An 18,923-nucleotide genomic window follows, 5' to 3' on the forward strand; every position below is an offset into this window, starting at 1 on the left:
GAGGAATGAAATTGCTTAAGGATGAGGGTGAGTGGGAGTGGTGGATGGATAGATGGGGATGTGGGGAAGTGCATAGAAAGAGAAGGATGAGTGCACAGGACATCCCTCCTCCTCTAGACCTCCTCCAACAGGACCTCCCAGTGCCATGTCTGAGAACCTGTGCATCCTCTCCCTTGGTCCCTGAGCCATCCTGAAACCTGCCACTGTGTGTCAGCCAGGGCACTCCACACCTTCAGTAGATGTGGGTGCGAGGAGCCCACATATACTGCTCCACGAAAATTCCATCTAATCAGCACTTGAGTGCTAAACCTGCAGGTTTCTGGTTTGATCATCTCCAGGTAAATTCAAATTATGCTAATCAGCAATTAGGACCAAAATTGCGAGCTAAATCCAGACTTTCAAACAGGCCTGTCGTACAGCACTGCACCCATTTAGCTCCTGTTTTCACCCTTTCAACAAAATAACCCTCACACTCAAGGCGCACACACACAGAGCGCGTAGCACGCACAGAGGACGAGAGAGACACTCAAGCACAGGTAGAGTGAGAGAGACAGAGAACACCTGACGGGGACAGTGAATGAGACACAGAGATGTACACAGGTACACACAGAAGGGGGCGATAGAGAGACAGAAAGAGTAATATTTAGGACACTTACCAGTTGATTTTCTGTATAAAAGCTCCATCTACTGGGGATTATAGTGATCTGCAGAGCTACTGGTATCAGTGGAGCTGGAGGGACCCCAGTGAGTGCCTTACCTTGGGGTTTCCATTCATCAACTACCTGCATCATCTGACAGAGCCCTGGAGGTCTCTATTCTGGATCGCTGGGTGTCTCCATTCAACAACGACCATGGAGGTGACTGGTGAAGATGTGAATGCAAGAAATGAGCGATTTGTTTATACTGTATGTAAGAGGATTTTTTTTAAGTCTACAGCATATCCCTTTACATATCAACATCGTGTGTGGAGTCTGCCCCATTTACCCTGGGCCTCGCAGCACCGGTTATTGTAATGACTTGTTTGAAGGCCCCTTTATATTCATATCATAAAGAAAGACTTGCATTTATTTAGCACCTTTCACGACCTCAGGACGTCCCAAAGCGCTTCACGGCCAATGAAGTACTTCTGTAGTGTAATCACTTTTGTAATGTAGAAAATCTGCCAATCTGCACACAGCAAAATCCCACGAACAGCAGTAATATAAATGACTAAATAATCTGTTTTAATGATGTTGGTTGAGGGATAAATATTGGCCAGGGCACCAGGGACAACTCCCCTGCTATTCTTTGAATACCACCATGGGATCTTTTATGTCCACTTGAGAAAGCAGACGGGACCTCGCGTTAATATCTCATCTAAAAGACAGCACCTTTTGGATGCAGCACTCCCTCGCTGCAGTTTTAGCCTGGATTTTGTGCTTAAGTCTCTGGGGCAAGGCTTGAACCCATGCCCCTTCAGACTCGGAGGCGAGAATGCAACCACTGAGTTTGATATCTTTGTATCGAGGGCATGCAACCCAGTGCCAAGCTGAGCATCTCACACAGCGCCCGATGAAAATGGCAGGAAAAATCAGTCCCACCATCCGTGGTTAACTAAAAAAGTTAAAGATAGTATTAAACTTAAAGAAAAAGCATATAATTGTGCAAAGATGGGTGATAGGTCAGAAGATTGGACAGAATATAAAAACAGCAAAGAATGACTAAAAGATTAATAAGGAGAGAAAAATTAGAGTACGAGAGAAAGCTAGCTAGAAATATAAAAACAGATAGTAAGAGCTTCTAGATATTTAAAAAAGAAGAGTTAACAAAGTGAGCGTTGGTCCTATAAAAAGTGAGTCTGGGAAATTAATAATGGACAATAAGGAGATGGCAGTTGAATTGAACAGGTATTTTGCATCAGTCTTCACTATAGAGGATACAAGTAACATCCCAGAAATAGCAGTAAATCAGGAAATGGAAGGGAGGGAGGAACTCAAGAAAATTACAATCACCAGGGAAGTGATACTGAGCAAATTGTTGGAGCTGCGGGCTGACAAGTCCCCGGGTCCTGATGGACTTCATCCAAGGGTCTTAAAAGAAGTGGCTAGTGAGATAGTTGATACGTTGGTTTTAATTTTCCAAAATTCCCTAGATTCGGGGAAGGTTCCATTAGATTGGAAAATAGCAAATGTAACTCCTTTATTCAAAAAGGGAGACAGAAAGCAGAAAACTACAGGCCAGTTAGCTTAACATCTGTCATAGGGAAGATGTTAGAAGCTATTATTAAAGATGTTATAGCAGAGAATTTAGAAAAGTTCAAAGTAATCAGGCAGAGTCAACATGGTTTTGTGCAAGGGAAATCATGTTTAACCAATTTATTGGCGTTCTTTGAGGAAGTAACATGTGCTGTGGATAAAGGGGAACCAGTGGATGTACTGTACTTAGATTTCCAGAAGGCATTTGATAAGGTGCCTCATCAAAGGTTATTGCGGAAAATAAAAGCTCATGGTGTAGGGGGTAACATATTGGCATGGATAGAAGATTGGCTAGCTAACAGGAAACAAAGAGTAGGCATAAATGGGTCATTTTCTGATTGGCAAGATGTAACGAGTGGTGTGTCACAGGGATCAGTGCTGGGGCCTCAACTTTTTACAATTTATATAAATGACTTGGATGAAGGGACCGAAGGTATGGTTGCAAAGTTTGCTGATGACACAAAGATAGGTAGGAAAGTAAATTGTGAAGAGGACATAAGGAGGCTACAAAGGGATATAGATAGGTTAAGTGAGTGGGCAAAGATCTGGCAAATGGAGTATAATGTGGGAAAATGTGAAGTTGTCCATTTTGGCAGGAAGAATAAAAAAGAAGCATATTATCTAAATGGTGAGAGATTGCAGAGCTCTGAGATGCAGAGGGACCTGGGTGTCCTAGTGCATGAATCACAAAAGGTTAGTATGCAGGTACAGCAAGTAATTAGGAAAGCTAATAGAATGTTATCGTTTATTGCAAGGGGAATTGAACACAACAGTAGGGAGGTTATGCTTCAGTTATACAAGGCATTGGTGAGACCACATCTGGAGTACTGTGTACAGTATTGGTCTCCTTATTTAAGGAAGGATGTAAATGCGTTGGAAACAGTTCAGAGAAGGTTTACTAGACTAATACCTGGAATGGGCAGGTTGTCTTATGAGGAAAGGTTGGACAGGCTAGGCTTGTATCCGCTGGAGTTTAGAAGAGTAAGAGGTGACTTGATTGAAACATATAAGATCCTGAGGGGTCTGGACAGGGTGGATGTGGAGAGGATGTTTCCTCTTGTGGGAGAATCTAGAACTAGGGGTCACTGTTTCAAAATAAGGGGTCGCCCATTTAACACAGAGATGAGAAATTTTTTCTCACAGAGGGTCGTGAGTCTTTGGAATTCTCTTCCTCAGAGGGCGGTGGAAGCAGAGTCTTAGAATATTTTTAAGGCAGATGTAGATAGATTCTTGGTAAGCAAGGGGGTGAAAAGTTATCGGGCGTAGGCAGGAATGTGGAGTAATCAGATCAGCCATGATCTTATTGAATGGCGGAGCAGGCTAGAGGGGTCGAGTGGCCTACTCCTGCTCCTAATTCGTATGTTCATATGTTCGCTGCAGAGATGCTGTCGAAGAAGCCTTGGCGAGTTGCAGCAGTGCATCTTGCAGATGGTACACACTGCAGCCACGGTACGCCTGTGATGGAGGGAGTGAATATTTAAGGTGGTGGATGGGGTGCCAATCAAGCGGGCTGCTTTGTCCTGGATGGTGTCGAGCTTCAAGTGTTGTTGGAGCTGCACTCATCCAGGCAAGTGGAGAGTATTCCATCACACTCCTGACTTGTGCCTTGTAGATGGTGGAAAGGCTTTGGGGAGTCAGGAGGTGAGACACTTGCCGCAGAATACCTAGCCTCTGACCTGCTCTTGTTGCCACAGTATTTATGTGGCTAGTCCAGTTAGTTTCTGGTCAATGGTGACCCCCCCAGGATGTTGATGGTGGGGGATTCGGCGATGGTAATGCCGTTGAATGTCAAGGGGCAGTGGTTAGACTCTCGCTTGTTGGAGATAGTCATTGCCTGGCACTTCTGTGGTGCGAATGTTACCTGCCACTTATCAGCCCAAGCCTGAACGTTGTCCAGGTCTTGTTGCATGTGGGCATGGACTGCTTCATTATCTGAGGAGTTGTGAATGGTGCTGAACACTGTGCAGTCATCAGCAAACATTCCCATTTCTGACCTTATGTTGGAGGGAAGGTCATTGATGAAGCAGCTGAAGATGGTTGGGCCTAGGACACTGCCCTGAGGAACTCCTGCAGCGATGTCCTGGGGCTGTGATGATTGACCTTCAACCACCACAACCATCTTCCTTTGTGCTAGGTATGACTCCAGCCAGTGGAGCGTTTTCCCCGATTCCCATTGACTTCAGTTTTACTAGGGCTCCTTGATGCCACACTCGGTCAAATGCTGCCTTGATGTCAAGGGCGGTCACTCTTACCTCACCTCTGGAATTCAGCTCCTTTGTCCAAGTTTTGACCCAGGCTGTAATGAGGTCGGGAGCCAAGTGGTCTTGGCAGAACCCAAACTGGGCATCAGTGAGCAGGTTATTGGTGAGTAAGTGCCGCTTGATAGCGCTGTCGATGCCACCTTCCATCACTTTGCTGATGATTGAGAGTAGACGGATGGGACGGTAATTGGTCGGATTGGATTTGTCCTTTTTGTGGACAGGACATACCTGGGCTGTATTCCACATTGTCGGATAGATGCCAGTGCTGCAGCTGTACTGGAACAGCTTGGCTGTGTGAAAGATGGTGAAAGTAATGTCTTGCTGTAATAACTTAGATCTTCATATGGAAAAGAGAGATTCTAGTTTAAAGTGCAATATAAATTGCCTCCATCACGTACTTTCATAAGAACATAAGATGTAGGAGCAGGAGTAGGTCATTTGGCCCCTCGAGCCTGCTCCGCCATTCAATAAGATCATGGCTAATCTGATCTTGGCCTCAACTCCACTTCCCTGCCCACTCCCCATAACCCTTGACTCCCTTATCATTTAAAAATGTCTATCTCCACCTTAAATATATTCAATGACCCAGCTTCTACAGCTCTCTGGGGAAGAGAATTCCAAAGATTCACAACCCTCTGAGAGAAGAAATTCCTCCTCATTTCCAATTTAAAAGGTTTCTCCTTATTCTGAAATTATGGCCCCTAGTTCTAGATTCCCCCACGAGGGGAAACATCCTCTCTGCATCTACCCTGTCAAGATCCTTCAGAATCTTATATGTTTCAATAAGATCACCTCTCATTCTTCTAAACTCCAATGAGTATAGGCCCAACCTGCTCAACCTTTCTTCATAAGACAACCCCTTCATCTCCAGAATCAACCTCGTGTACCTTCTCTGAACTGCTTCCAGTGCAAGTATATCCTTTCTTAAATAAGGAGACCAAAACTGTACGCAGTACTCCAGGTATTGGTTCACCAACGCCCTGTACAGTTGTAACAGGACTTGCCTACTTTTATACTCCATCCCCTTTGCAATAAAGGCCAACATTCCATTTGCCTTCCTAATTACTTGCTGTACCTGCATGATTCATTTACAAGGACCCCCAGATCCCTCTGTACCTCAGCATTTTGTAATCTCTCCCCATTTAAATAATAATTTGCTTTTTTATTTTTCCTACCAAAGTGGATAACCTCGCATTTTCCCACATTACACTCCATCTGCCAAATTTTTGCCCACTCCCTTTGCAGATTCTTTGCGTCCTCCACACAATTTGCTTTCCCACCTATCTTTGTATCATCAGCAAATTTGGCTACATTACACTCAGTCCCTTCATCTAAGTCATTAATATAAATTGTAAATAGTTGAGGCCCCAGCACTGATCCCTACGGCACCCCACTAGTTATAGTTTGCCAACCTGAAAATGACCCATTTATCCTGACTCTGTTTTCTGTTAGTTAGTCAATCCTGTATCCATATTTCCCCCAACCCCGTCAGTTCTTATCTTGTGTAGTAACCTTTTATGCGGCAGGGAGACAGAAAGCAGGAAACTATAGACCAGCTAGCCGAACATCTGTCGTTGGGAAAATGCTGGAGTTCTTCATTAAGGAAGCAGTAGCAGGGCATTTGGAAAATGATAATGCAGTTGAGCAGAGTCAGCATGGTTTTATGAAAGGGAAATCATGTTTAACAAATTTGCTGGAGTTCTTTGAGGATGTAACGAGCAGGGTGGACAAGGGTGAGCCAGTGGATGTGGTGTATTTGGATTTCCAGAAGGCATTCGATAAGGTGCCACATAAAAGGTTGCTGCATAAGATAAGAGCTCACAGAATTGGGGGTAATATATTAGCATGGATAGAGAATTGGCTAACTAACAGAAAGCAGAGTCGGGATAAATGGGTAATTTTCTGGTTGGCAAACGGTAATTAGTGGGGTGCCACAGGGATCGGTGCTGGGGCCTCAACTATTTACAATCTACATTAATGACTTGGATGAGTGTAATGTAGCCAAGTTTGCAGATGATACAAAGATGGGTGGGAAAGCAAATTGTGTAGAGGACTCAAAAGAATCTGCAAAGGGTTATAGACAGGCTAAGTGAGTGGGCAAACTGTAGTGTATGTGCCTTTAAGAGCCCCCTGTGTACTGTAATGCTGGTAATGGCCACTCGGGCTATATAAGCCTGTATATTGTGTTGTATCAGTTAGTCGACCTCCAGACTTTGTTCAGTAAACACCTGTGAAACCTACTCCTGCCTTCAGTGTCTCTATTAACACACGGACACAACAGTGGCGACGAATTGGAAACGGGCTTACCTGCAATTCGGCAGCACCTCAAGGACATCGATTCCTCAGACGTCCAAAGTCGAAGAAAAGCAAGAAAAAGAAAAAGCTGTGGTTTCACCAGCTAGCCGGGCTGGTGGCAGGTACTGCAATAATCCTTCCTGGGCATCGGGCTGGGGCTCCATCGGCTGGCTCTGCAGCGAGGCCAAGCAGCGAAGGCAGAGGCAAGCAGTAACAGATGGGGAGGGAGCACTCGGGAGATGGCCGGCGCTGCAAGCGGGTCGGCGTTCAGACCTAGCAGAGAGAGTCCGGCGGGAACGAGTCTCCACCTGTAAATACATTTTTTTTTTAAACCGCGGAAAACAGCGTTGTCATCGGCAGCAGCGGCGGGGAAGCGCGGGAAGCACCATATCTTTTCTGCAGGAAAGAAAGAAAAGCGCGGGAAGCGCCATTTTTTTTCCAGGATGCCTAAGGCTGGCAATATTGATGCTTTTGATAACGATATAGAGGATTGAACCACATATGTGGAAAGAGTAGAGGTATATTGCACCGCAAATGGAATAGAAAATGATAATAAAGCGTCAATACTTCTAAATCTAATGGGCGCAAAGACATACGGGCTGTTACGAAACTTAATCACTCCAGCCAAACCAAAGGACAAGAATTTTAAGGAAATTGTTGATACCCTACAGGAGCACTTAAACCCAACACCGCTGCTGATAGCGGAATGATTCAAATTCTTCAAGAGGAATCAACACAAGAATGAAAGTAACGCTGATTACCTCACTGAATTAAGAAAGCTATCAAAGCACTGCCAATTCGGGGCAGGACTAGCAGATTATCTTCGAGACAAATTCGTCTGCGGTCTCCTAAGTGAAGGAACACAGAAAAGGCTGCTTTCTGAGAAAGATTTGACACTGGACAAGGCTTTCAGTATGGCTGTATCATACGAAGCAGCCGCAAGAGGAGCTGCAGAGATACAACAAAAGACACAGGACTTCAGCACCCATGAAATGACACAGGGTTTCGAGAGATGTTATCGCTGCGGCAGATCCACCCATGACCAGAGGGACTGCTGGTTCAAGGACAAAGCATGCAGGCAATGCGGAAAGATTGGACACATTGCACGGGTATGCCGATCTGGACAAAAAAAATCCACGGACAGGAAAAAAAAAATCAATAAAGAAAAGTACAGAAAGGTACAAATGATGACGGACAGTAGCTCCGAAGACCAGAAGAGCGATAGCGACTCCGAAAACAAGAGACTAAGCTGTCTCAAATTACATAATGTAATTGCCAAAGAAGATTACCAGACCATTTGGGTTACCCTCACGATAGCAGGGTCCCCAGTTAAAATGGAGCTAGATACAGGATCAGCTCTGACCGTCATAAATCGACGAGATTACGAGCGGCTATTTCCGCATATACCTTTAAAAGACACATCCATTATCTTGAAAACATATACGGGGCAGAAAGTATACCCCAAAGGAAAAATAAGGGTGCCTGTTGTATACAACGGCAAGGAAATACAGAAGTTGTATTTATACGTTCTACAAGATGGTGGTCCACCGCTGTTGGGACGTGAATGGATCAGGAAAATACGTTTAGACTGGCACTCCATTCAGGCACTGACGGTGACCAGTAAGGAAAAAAATGATGACGTCATACCTGAACGATGAAAAGACATCTTGGCCAACGCCAAGGAAGTGTTTCAAGAGAAACTAGGAACATTGAAAGGCATCACCGCCTCAATAAAAGTGGAAGATGCGGCAATTCCCAAGTTTTTTAAGGCAAGACCGGTGCCATACGCAATTCATCCAGCAGTCGAGGCAGAGCTGGAGAATTTGGAAAAGGCAGGCGTATTATCCAAAATAGATTGGAGCGAGTGGGCAACACCCATCGTCCCGGTCATGAAGAAAACGTTGAATAATGATAAATCTGAAGAACAGAGAAAAATTCGCATCTGTGGAGACTTCAAGGTGACTGTAAACCCGGTCCTTCACACGGTACAGTATCCTCTTCCGAGGATAGAAGATATTTTCGCCTCACTATCCGGAGGGAAACGTTTCACCAAAATTGACTTGGCACAGGCATATCTACAGATGGAGGTTGAGGAGACATCTAAAAAGTATCTCACGATAAATACACACAAAGGCCTGTACCAGTACAATCGACTGGTTTTCAGAGTAGCATCCGCTCCAGCTATCTGGCAAAGAGCTATGGAGCAAGTCCTGCAAGGGATTCCGGGGACTCAATGCTACCTAGACGACATCCTTGTAACAGGAGAAAATGACAACGAGCACCTTGCCAATTTGGAGCAGGTGCTCACTAGGCTGAGAGAACGGGGCCTACAAGCAAATCGCCCCAAATGCGAAGTTTTCCAGAATCAAATATCATATTGTGGCCACATAGTTAATAAGGAAGGGTTGCATAAGTCACCTGAAAAAATTGAAGCGGATTAATAAATTACTATCATAAATTTTTACTGAACTTATCAACTCTTCTGCACCCTTTTAATGAACTGCTACAAACAGGAGTAATTTGGAAATGGAGCGAAGACTGTAAACGTGCCTTCCATAAATGCAAAGACTTAATCACGTCCAAAGAAGTTTTGGCTCATTACAACCCATCACTGCCAATCAGACTGGCGTGCGATGCATCCCCTTACGGCGTAGGAGCAGTATTATCGCATAGATTCCCTGATGGCTCGGGACGGCCGATAGCTTTTGCGTCACGCTCATTGAACTCAGCTGAGCGTAACTATGCCCAAATCGACAGGGAAGCACTCAGCCTGGTATGGGGAGTGAAGAAATTCAACCATTACCTACACGGACAAAAATTTACCTTGTTGACTGACCATCAACCCCTCATCTCCATATTCAACCCTAAAAAGGGTGTTCCCATTATGACAGCGCAAAGGCTACAGAGGTGGTCCCTTTTTCTAGGGGCACACCAATATAACATAGAATACAAAGGATCAAAACAGCATGGGAATGCTGATGGTTTATCATGCCTACCGTTGCCAACGGTAGAAGAGGCACCTACCGTAGACCCAGTGGAGATTTTCCACTCTACCATAGTCGAATGTCTACCAGTAACAAATTCTGCCATTGAAAGGGAAACTAGAAATGACCCGACTCTCTCACGAGTCTACGATTTAACAGTGAAGGGATGGCCAGCACATGGCGAACCACTGTTGCCAGCATTCTCGCAAAGAAGAGAACAGCTGTCAGTGTGCCGAGGAACCTTGATGTGTGGATCCAGAGTGGTGATTCCACCCAAACTCCAGGATAAAGTTCTAAAGGAGCTTCACGAGGGGCATCTGGGTGGAGTAAAAATGAAGAACCTAGCCAGGGCGTTTGTATGGTGGCCAGGTATCGATGGAGACATCGAAGAAATGACCAAGAGCTGCCTAGGATGCCAGAAGGTCCAAAACGCTCCACCACACGCCCCTCTACATCCATGGGAGAGGCCCTCATCTCCATGGCAAAGGGTACACATCGACTTTTCTGGTCCATTTATGGACTCAATGTTCTTAATCGCGGTTGATGCACACTCCAAGTGGCCGGAGGTAATAAAGATGTCCTCCACCACCACGGAAAAAACCATCACAGTATTAAGGACCATATTTGCCAGGAATGGGCTGCCTGAACAGATCTGTTCTGATAATGGACCGCAATTTGTGTCCGAAGAATTCAGGAAGTTCTTAAAAAACAATGGGGTTAAGCACTACACGTCCGCCCCATACCATCCCGCCACCAATGGATTGGCTGAAAGGTTTGTCCAGACCTTCAAGAAGGCCATAAAGGCCATGGGTAATGAAGGCATAAAACTTCAGCATAAGGTGGATAACTTCTTGTTTGCATACAGGAATGCAACACATATGGTTACAAACCAAACTCCCGCCATGATGTTCTTCAATAGAAGCCTAAGATGTCGGCTGGATTTGATCAAGCAAACATCAGAAGGGACGTGGAGAACCGGCAATTTCAAGGCATGAATGAAAGGCCAACTAGAACCTTCCAGATAGGTCAACAAGTTTTGGCCCGGGACTACCGTACCGAGAAATGGCAGCCTGGAACTATCTGCACACGACTAGGGCCACTGATGTATACCGTGGACATTGGAGAAAGCACGCTGACCAAATCATAGAGTCATCCGAAAAGGGACAACCTACACCACAACTCTATGCGCCTAATGATGAAGTAGAGATACCCATAGTATCTACCTCCAATCCGGTGATACTGGAACCCGATGAACCCGACACTGGCATTTAAGCCGAATCAGCCTTGCCAAAAGAACCTACTACACCACCAGAAACTACTACACCACCGAGGCGTTATCCGGACCGAGTCAGGAAGCCTCCAGAGAGACTGACTTATAATTGATTAACTGCAGCAATGTGTAGATTATTGTTCTTGTAACATGTAATTAATGATTACTTAAAATATTATGTACTGGTTGGCTAAAAGGGGAGGAATTGTAGTGTATGTGCCTTTAAGAGTCCCGTGTACTGTAATGCCGGTAATGGCCACTCGGGCTATATAAGCCTGTATATTGTGTTGTATCAGTTAGTCGACCTCCAGACTTTGTTCAGTAAACACCTGTGAAACCTACTCCTGCCTTCAGTGTCTCTATTAACACACGGACACAACACAAACATTTCGCAGATGGAGTATAATATGGGAAAGTGCGAGGTTATCCACTTTGGCAGGAAAAATAAAAAAGCAAATTATTATTTAAATGGAGAGAGATTACAAAATGCTACAGTTCAGAGGGACCTGGGGGTCCTTGTGCATGGAACACAAAAGGTTAGCATGCAGGTACAGCAAGTAATCAAAAAGGCACATGGAATGTTGGCCTTTATTTCAAGGGGGTTGGAGTATAAAAGCAGGGAAGTCCTGCTACAACTGTACAGGTTGTGATGAAATATATGCCTTCATCAGCCCCTGTGTTTTACCTGCATTGTATTGTGTGTACCGCCCCCTTTTTCCTATTGTGTGTATTGGCTCTGCCCCTGTCTTTTGTCATATAAAGGTCTCAAGAGCTGTATGAGTCATTTCTGCCAGACGAATCCGATGTGGAAAGACATGCAATGTTCTTAGTGATTAAAAGCCTTCAGTTGAATCCTTTAATTCCTTGTCTTTGAGTTATTGATGGCACATCACAGGTATTGGTGAGATCACACCTTGAGTACTGCATACAGTTTTGGTCTCCTTATTTAAGGAAGGATATACTTGCAATGGAGGCAGTTCCGAGACGATTCACACGATTGATTCCTGAGATGAGAGGGGTTGACTTATGAAGAAAGGTTGAGCAGGTTGGGCCTATACTCATTGGAATTTAGAAGAATGAGAGGTAAAATTATTGAAACATATAAGATACTGAGGGGGCTCGACAAGGTAAATGCAGAGAGGATGTTTCCCTTCGTGGGGAAATCGAGAACTCGGGGGCATAGCTTCAGAATAAAGGATCGCCCTTTTAGAATGGAGATGAGGAGGAATTTCTTCTCTCAGAGGGTCGTTGATCTGTGGAATTCCCTGCCCCAGATCATTAAATACATTTAATGTGGAGATAGACAGATTTTTACAAGATAAAGGAGTGAAGGGTATTGGGGAGTGGGCAGGGCAGGGAAGTGGCTTTGAGCTCAAGATCAGCCATGATCTTATTGAATGGCGGAGCAGGCTCGAGGGGCCAAGTGGCCTGTTCCTGCTCCTATTTCTTATGTTCTTACTTATTTATACTACGGAGATTTATGAGTCACCTCTCTGGCAGTTGCAGATCCAGACCAGTTAATTAATTAAATAGCCCCACCCACTCTCCAGCACAGAGCCCTGCCCAAGCCTGGAAGAAACACAACTTAAAAACAGTAAATTTAAGTTAAATGCTAATTGCAAGCACACAAGACTAGATTTTATTAAAAAAAGATTAACCCTTAAGATTTACTCCCTTACTCACCAAACTCGCACATTTACACTCTGTTCCAAGCTGCACTCTGCACCTCCCCAACATTACCTGGAATTTTACAGCAAAGACCCAACAGGTCTATGCGTCACATGAGCCTCCTCCCACCCTATTTCATCTCACCTTATCAACATATCCTTCTATTCCTTTCTCCCTCATGTGCTTATCTAGCTTCCCCTTAAATGCATCTGTGCTATTCACCTCAATTACTCCCTGTGATAGCGAGTTCCACATTCTCCCCACTCTCTGGGTAAAGAAATTTCTCCTGAATTCCCTATTGGATTTATTAGTGACTCTCTTATATTGATGGTCTCTAGGTCTGGTCTCCCCAGCATCTGCCCCCATCTCAGCCCCATTGCTGGTTTCACGATTAGTCTCCTTGCGGGCCTCCCATCCTCCACCCTCAAAAAATTCCAAATCGTCTTAAGACTCCACCACTTGTACCCTGTCTCACACCCCCCACGTGCCCACCACGCTTGTCTTCACCGGCCTACACTGGCTTCCCCAGCGCATCAAATTTAAACTCATCTACAAATCTCTCTACAGCCTCAACACACTCAACCTCTGCAACCTTCTCCATCCTTATATCCTCTCCCATACCTTCCAGTTCACTTTGCATCCCTCCCTTATGCCCTCCCACAAAGACTCAGCACCTGCACTTTTTCTCCTCTGTGAAATGCCTTGGGTAATTTTTCTGTAAAAGGGCCACTTGATGCTGATGGTGCGTCGGGCCAGGAGCCTGGTATTCCCGCTGCTGCTTACTTGCTATAATGTAAGGAAGGCTTCCAAAAGTGTCTGAATCTCAAAGCAGACATGACCGGAAGCTCCCAGACTCACTCCCTGGTCTGTGCCGAGTGGCTTGAACTCAGCCAGAGTAGTGGTTGAGGTGAAATCACTGGCCTCAGCACTCCTGAACTCCGAAGGCAAGAAATCAGCGAAAGAGTCATCTTCACTATTTCTCTCCTCTCAGGCAGTCCCTCAGAACCGAGGATGACTTGCTTCCACACTAAAAATGAGTTCTCAGGTGACTGATGAGTCCAATGTGGGACCGACAGTCTCTGTCACAGGTGGGGCAGATGGTGGTTGAAGGGGTGGGTGGGTAGGGTGCTTGGGTTGACGTGCGCTCCTTCCGCTGCTTGCACTTGGGTTCTGCTTGCTCCCGGCGAAGAGATTCGAGGTGTTCGGCACCTTCCCGGATGCTTCTCCTCCACTTTGTGCGGTCTTGGGCCAGGGATTCCCAGGTGTCGATGGGGATGTTGCACTTTTTCAAAGAGGCTTTGAGGGTGCCCTTGAAGTGTTTCCTCTGCCCACCTGGGGCTCTCTTGCCGTGTCGGAGCTCCGAGTAGAGCGCTTGTTTTGGGAGTCTCATATCGGGCATGCGGACAATGTGGCCAGTCCATCGGGGCTGATCGAGCATGGTCAAAACTTCGATGCTGGGGTTGGCCTGAGCGAGAACACGGATGTTGGTGTGCCTATCCTGCCAATGGATTTGCAGGATCTTGTGGAGGCAGCATTGGTGGTACCTCTCCAGTGCTTTGAGGTGCCTGCTGTACATGGTCTATGTCTCTGAGGCATACAGGAGGGCGGGCATTGCTACTGCTCTGTAGACCATGAGCTTGGTGCCGGGTCTGTGTTGATGTCAGGATCAAGCCAGGCGGTGAGTCCCTCTACAGTTGAATAGCTGGGAGGGGTCTGTAATCCTACAGCAGGTGAGAAGGCCCAGTGGACAATGGTCATGTTTTGGTGATTATAGGGTCAAGCAATGCGGAGTGGACACTCTCTCCCCAGAGGGACACACCCCATTTTTCTTTGTTCTCGGGATGCGGGTGATGCTGGCAAGGCCACATTTATTGCTCGGAGAAGTTGGTGGGGCCCGCCTCCCCATCCCATCCTCAGCTATATCCAAGAAGCATTGGCTGCAGGTTGGCTGAGAAAAGGTCCCAGTGTAGAACAGCTGGGGTTTAACCAGCTAAAACCATGAAGGTGACCAGCACACAGTATGAGTAAGGCTTCTGCTTCCTGTGCGGCCTGGACCAATCTGCCCATGAGGGTGCTGGATTGTAGGGTTACTTGGAGCCGAGTGGGGTGAGACCCGGCCGTCCTCCCGGGGCCGATCAGTGTGCCCAGGCTGGCTGGCCAATCATCTACAACAGGGGTTCTCAACCTTTTTGCTTCCGAGCTCCCCCCCCCCCCCCGTGGAATAAAAATTCCACGGACCCCATGTAACACAAGTATTTTTTCTGTATAAAGATTAGTTATTAATAGCGCTATTGCACCTTACATAAAGAAGAATTTATTAAGTCTGAAATTTACATAAGCAAAATACTGCGGATGCTGGAAATCTGAAATAAAAACAGAAAATGCTGGAAACACTCAGCAGGTCAGGCAGCATCTGTGGAGAAACGGAGTGGATGGCACACGAGAGAAATTTAGAAATAAACAGGGCCCCGAGTGACTTTACCAACCCGACCTCATCGCCATAAATCCTGTGGTGACAAAGGCAGCCCCCCTCTTTCCTCCTCCCCAACCCTTTCACAAATAGCCGGTGGTATCGTAAAGGTGCGAGCGCCCAGACTAGGCTGCTCCGTCCTTCAGAGAAGCACATGGCCATGTATGTAAAGCTCCGAGTTTGAGGTATGAGGAAAATCGCAATACCGCCTTCGACTATTTTATTCACTCAGACTGAAGACATTGAAGGAGTCACACCGGATCCCAATTATTACGGCCTTGCCGCAGGCCCAGAGGCTGGAAAGTCTCTTTCTTTCCTAGCCGCCACCCCCGAAGGCCACGTGGCACGCACTCTCTCCATTGACAGCGCTCTTTGCAAATGCGCGAGCGGCTTCCAACCCACACAGGGTGGCTCCGCACCAGGGGAAAGGAAAGGGCTGAAAGGAAGGCTGGTGCTACCTTGGCCCGTGCAACGACAGACTAACTGGCAGATTGCCCCGCCCCCAACTCAGGTTTTAATCCCCTGGAAGAGAAGCTATAACTTCCACTATTTTATTTAATAGTTAAAAGTGGCGAGAGGTTTATGAATATGGAAGCTGGATCAAAAAACAAGATAAATACTGCTGTAAATGTCAGTGACACACAAAGGGACTGGTCTGAGTGTTCAAATGGTGTCCAACAGTAAGAACCTGAATTGACTGCGCATGCACAGTCCTTGTATCACTGAGGCTATTCTACTCCTCTCAATGTACAGGGGAGACTGCTGATCTTTATGCTACAAACATCAGTAGTCTCCCCTGTGTATTGATGGGACAAACCAACTGGCAGGCCCCCTGAAATCTTCTTGCAGACCCCTCGGGGTTGACCTGGCCAGCCTCCCATCTACCACCCTCCGTAAACTTCAGCTCATCCAAAACTGCCCGTATCTTAACTCGCACCATATCCTGTTCACCCATCACCCCTGTGCTCACCGACCTACACTGGCTCCCAGTCCGGCAAAGTCTCGAATTTAAAATTTTCATCCTTGTGTTCAAATCCCTCCATGGCATCACCCCTCCCTATCTCTGTAACCTCCTCCAGCCCTACAACCCTCCGAGGTATCTGCGCTTCTCCAATTCTGGCCTCTTGCGCATCCCCGATTTTAATCACTCCACCATTGGCCTTCAGCTGCCTAGACCCTAAGCTGTGGGATACCTTCCCTAAATCTCTCCGCCTCTCTCTTCTCCTTTAAGCTTATCTTTGACCAAGCTTTTGGTCATTTGTTCTAATATCTCCTTATGTGGCTCGGTGTCAATTTATGATTGATAACACTCCTATGAAGCACCTTGGAACGTTCTACTATGTTAAAGGCGCTATATAAATGCAAGTTGTTGTTCTTGACTTGGTTCTGACGTCCATTGGCAAACCTGTTGATGTAAGAAAAAGGAGTCTTACCATCAAGTAACTTTAAAGTAAGCTTTAAGTAACTTATAAACACACTATATACAAGAGAGGTCTTTACCATGCCTCTGGTAGAAGCCTCTTACAATACTGAACAGACCAGTATTTATACCAGTCCAACAGGAAGTGACATATGACAGGAAGTGAGGTATGTACACCGTTCATAGTTCATAGTTCACAGGAAGTGATGACATAACTTCCCGGAAGTTATTATTATTATCACATTCTTCCCTCCTGCAGGATTAGGAGGCTGTGGTCTACCTTTTGGTCCGCAGCCGCCGAACAAGGAAGAGTCGCACCCGTTTGGATTCCCGTCGTAGAGGGTCGCTGGTCCGCTTACATGCGGTTGGCCATTGGTCAGAGTCTGTGTGGCCTGGATTGCCCTGTGAAGGGTCGGGGAGATCATGGCTTCGAGTATGAGCCCCAATAGGTTCAAAGTCGGACTGCCTCTGTTCAGAGGGAGGTGCAGAGCTGGTCTGTGGCGGATCAGTACTTTCATGCACGGTACTGGGAGGGTCGCAACCTTGAGTACGGGGTTCTACCGGCACCAAGCTAGTTGGTGTCCGATCAGGATCCTGGAGAGGGGTACCCGATAGGTCCCAAGAGTATCCTGGTGAAATGCCATCACCCGATGTCCCACTAGGTCCTGGTGGGCAGGGAGCCAGATCCCGTAATGATACGGTAGATTCTCGGCCGTCGGAATATCGTATGTTTGCATAGGTGGGGTTGGCATTGGTTAGTTCGACCTCGTCTACGAGAGGGTCATTTTTAGACGTCCGAACGTATCTTCGGAGTAATACAGGTCCAGGAGTAGTTAGCCATGACGGGAGTGATGTCCCATGAGATGAGCGATGCTGGAATCCAAAGAACTGCTCGAGGTGTAGTATTTGTGGCTGTAGAAAGCAGGGACCGTATAGAGTGCAATGCATCCGGAAGCACTGTTTCCCATTGCTGGTCTGGTAGGCCCCGAGATCTTAAAGCGAGACGTATGGAATTCCAGATGATACCGTTATACCTCTCTACCTGCCCATTTCCGATGGGATGGTATGGTGTTGTTTTGCTTGTAGCAATTCCCCGTTCTGAGAGGTGGTCCTTGAGTTCCCTTGACATAAAGGATGGACCCCGATCTGAGTGAATATAAGCCGGCATGCCACAGAGAGAAAATACCTGCTCAAGGCAGCAGATTACTGTGGACGCCAGCATATTGGAGCAGGGGAAGGCAAACGGAAAACGTGAATATTCGTCGATCATGGTGAGCAAATATGTGTTCCGAGTTGGAGAGGGCACTGGGCCCTTAAAATCGATGCTAAGTCGTTGCATCGGTTGGGTTGCATGTATGAGTATACCATCTGAGGGGCGGAAGAACTGAGGTTTTAATTCCGCACAAAGCCGGCATTCTGAGCATATTTTCTTTACATCTCCAGTGGAAAAAGGGAGATTCCGTGATCGTACGAAATGTAGCATGCGCGTAACGCCAGGATGACACAATCCATTGTGGACATCCATGAGAGTAGAGGATGACATAGTGGAGCAGAATGCCCGTGTGAGGGTGTCCGGGGCTACATTCTCCTTGCCAGGCCGATAGAGAATGGTATAACCAAAAGAGGCCAGTTCCATCCTCCAAAGTTGTATTTTATTATTCTTAATTTTGGTTCGTTTTCGATTATCGAGCATGAAGGCGACTGATCGTTGGTCCGTGATCAATGTAAAGTGCTGGCGAGCTAGAAAATCGTTCCACTTCCGTACTGCCTCTATGATTGCTGTGGCTTCTTTCTCAACCGGAGGATAATGTAGCTCGGCACCTTGTAAGGTCCTGGACATAAATGCTACAGGACGACCTTCCTGATTCAGAGTAGCCGAGATTGCCACCTCCGAGGCATCACATTCAACCACGAAAGGGAGATTCTCATCGATGGAGTGAAGAGCCGCTTTCTCCAACTGTTTTTTGAGAAGGTTAAAGGCTGCAACAGCCGCTGTTCCCAGTGGAAATGATCTAGCATGCAGCAAGGGTTGGATTTTGTCCGAAAAATGAGGAATCCATTTAGCGTAGTATGCAAACAGACCGAGAGCCCGACGTAAAGAAGCCGGATTCTTAGGTGACGGGAGCTCTTGGAGCGGGCGAAGTCTTTCTGGGTCTGGCTTAATGATACCATTGCCTACGCAGTAGCCAAGGATGTTGATGGTCGGTTGCGACTCAACAGATTTGGATTCATTCAGGGTCAAATTACAGCGATGGAGGGCATCCCAAAATTTTTGGAGGTTGGCGTCGTGTTCCTGTTGATCGTGACCTGCAATGGTAATG

This window comes from Somniosus microcephalus, chromosome 11, assembly GCF_052327205.1.
Source record: "Somniosus microcephalus isolate GS21.2 chromosome 11, FLI_Smic_1.0, whole genome shotgun sequence".
Taxonomy (NCBI): domain Eukaryota; kingdom Metazoa; phylum Chordata; class Chondrichthyes; order Squaliformes; family Somniosidae; genus Somniosus; species Somniosus microcephalus.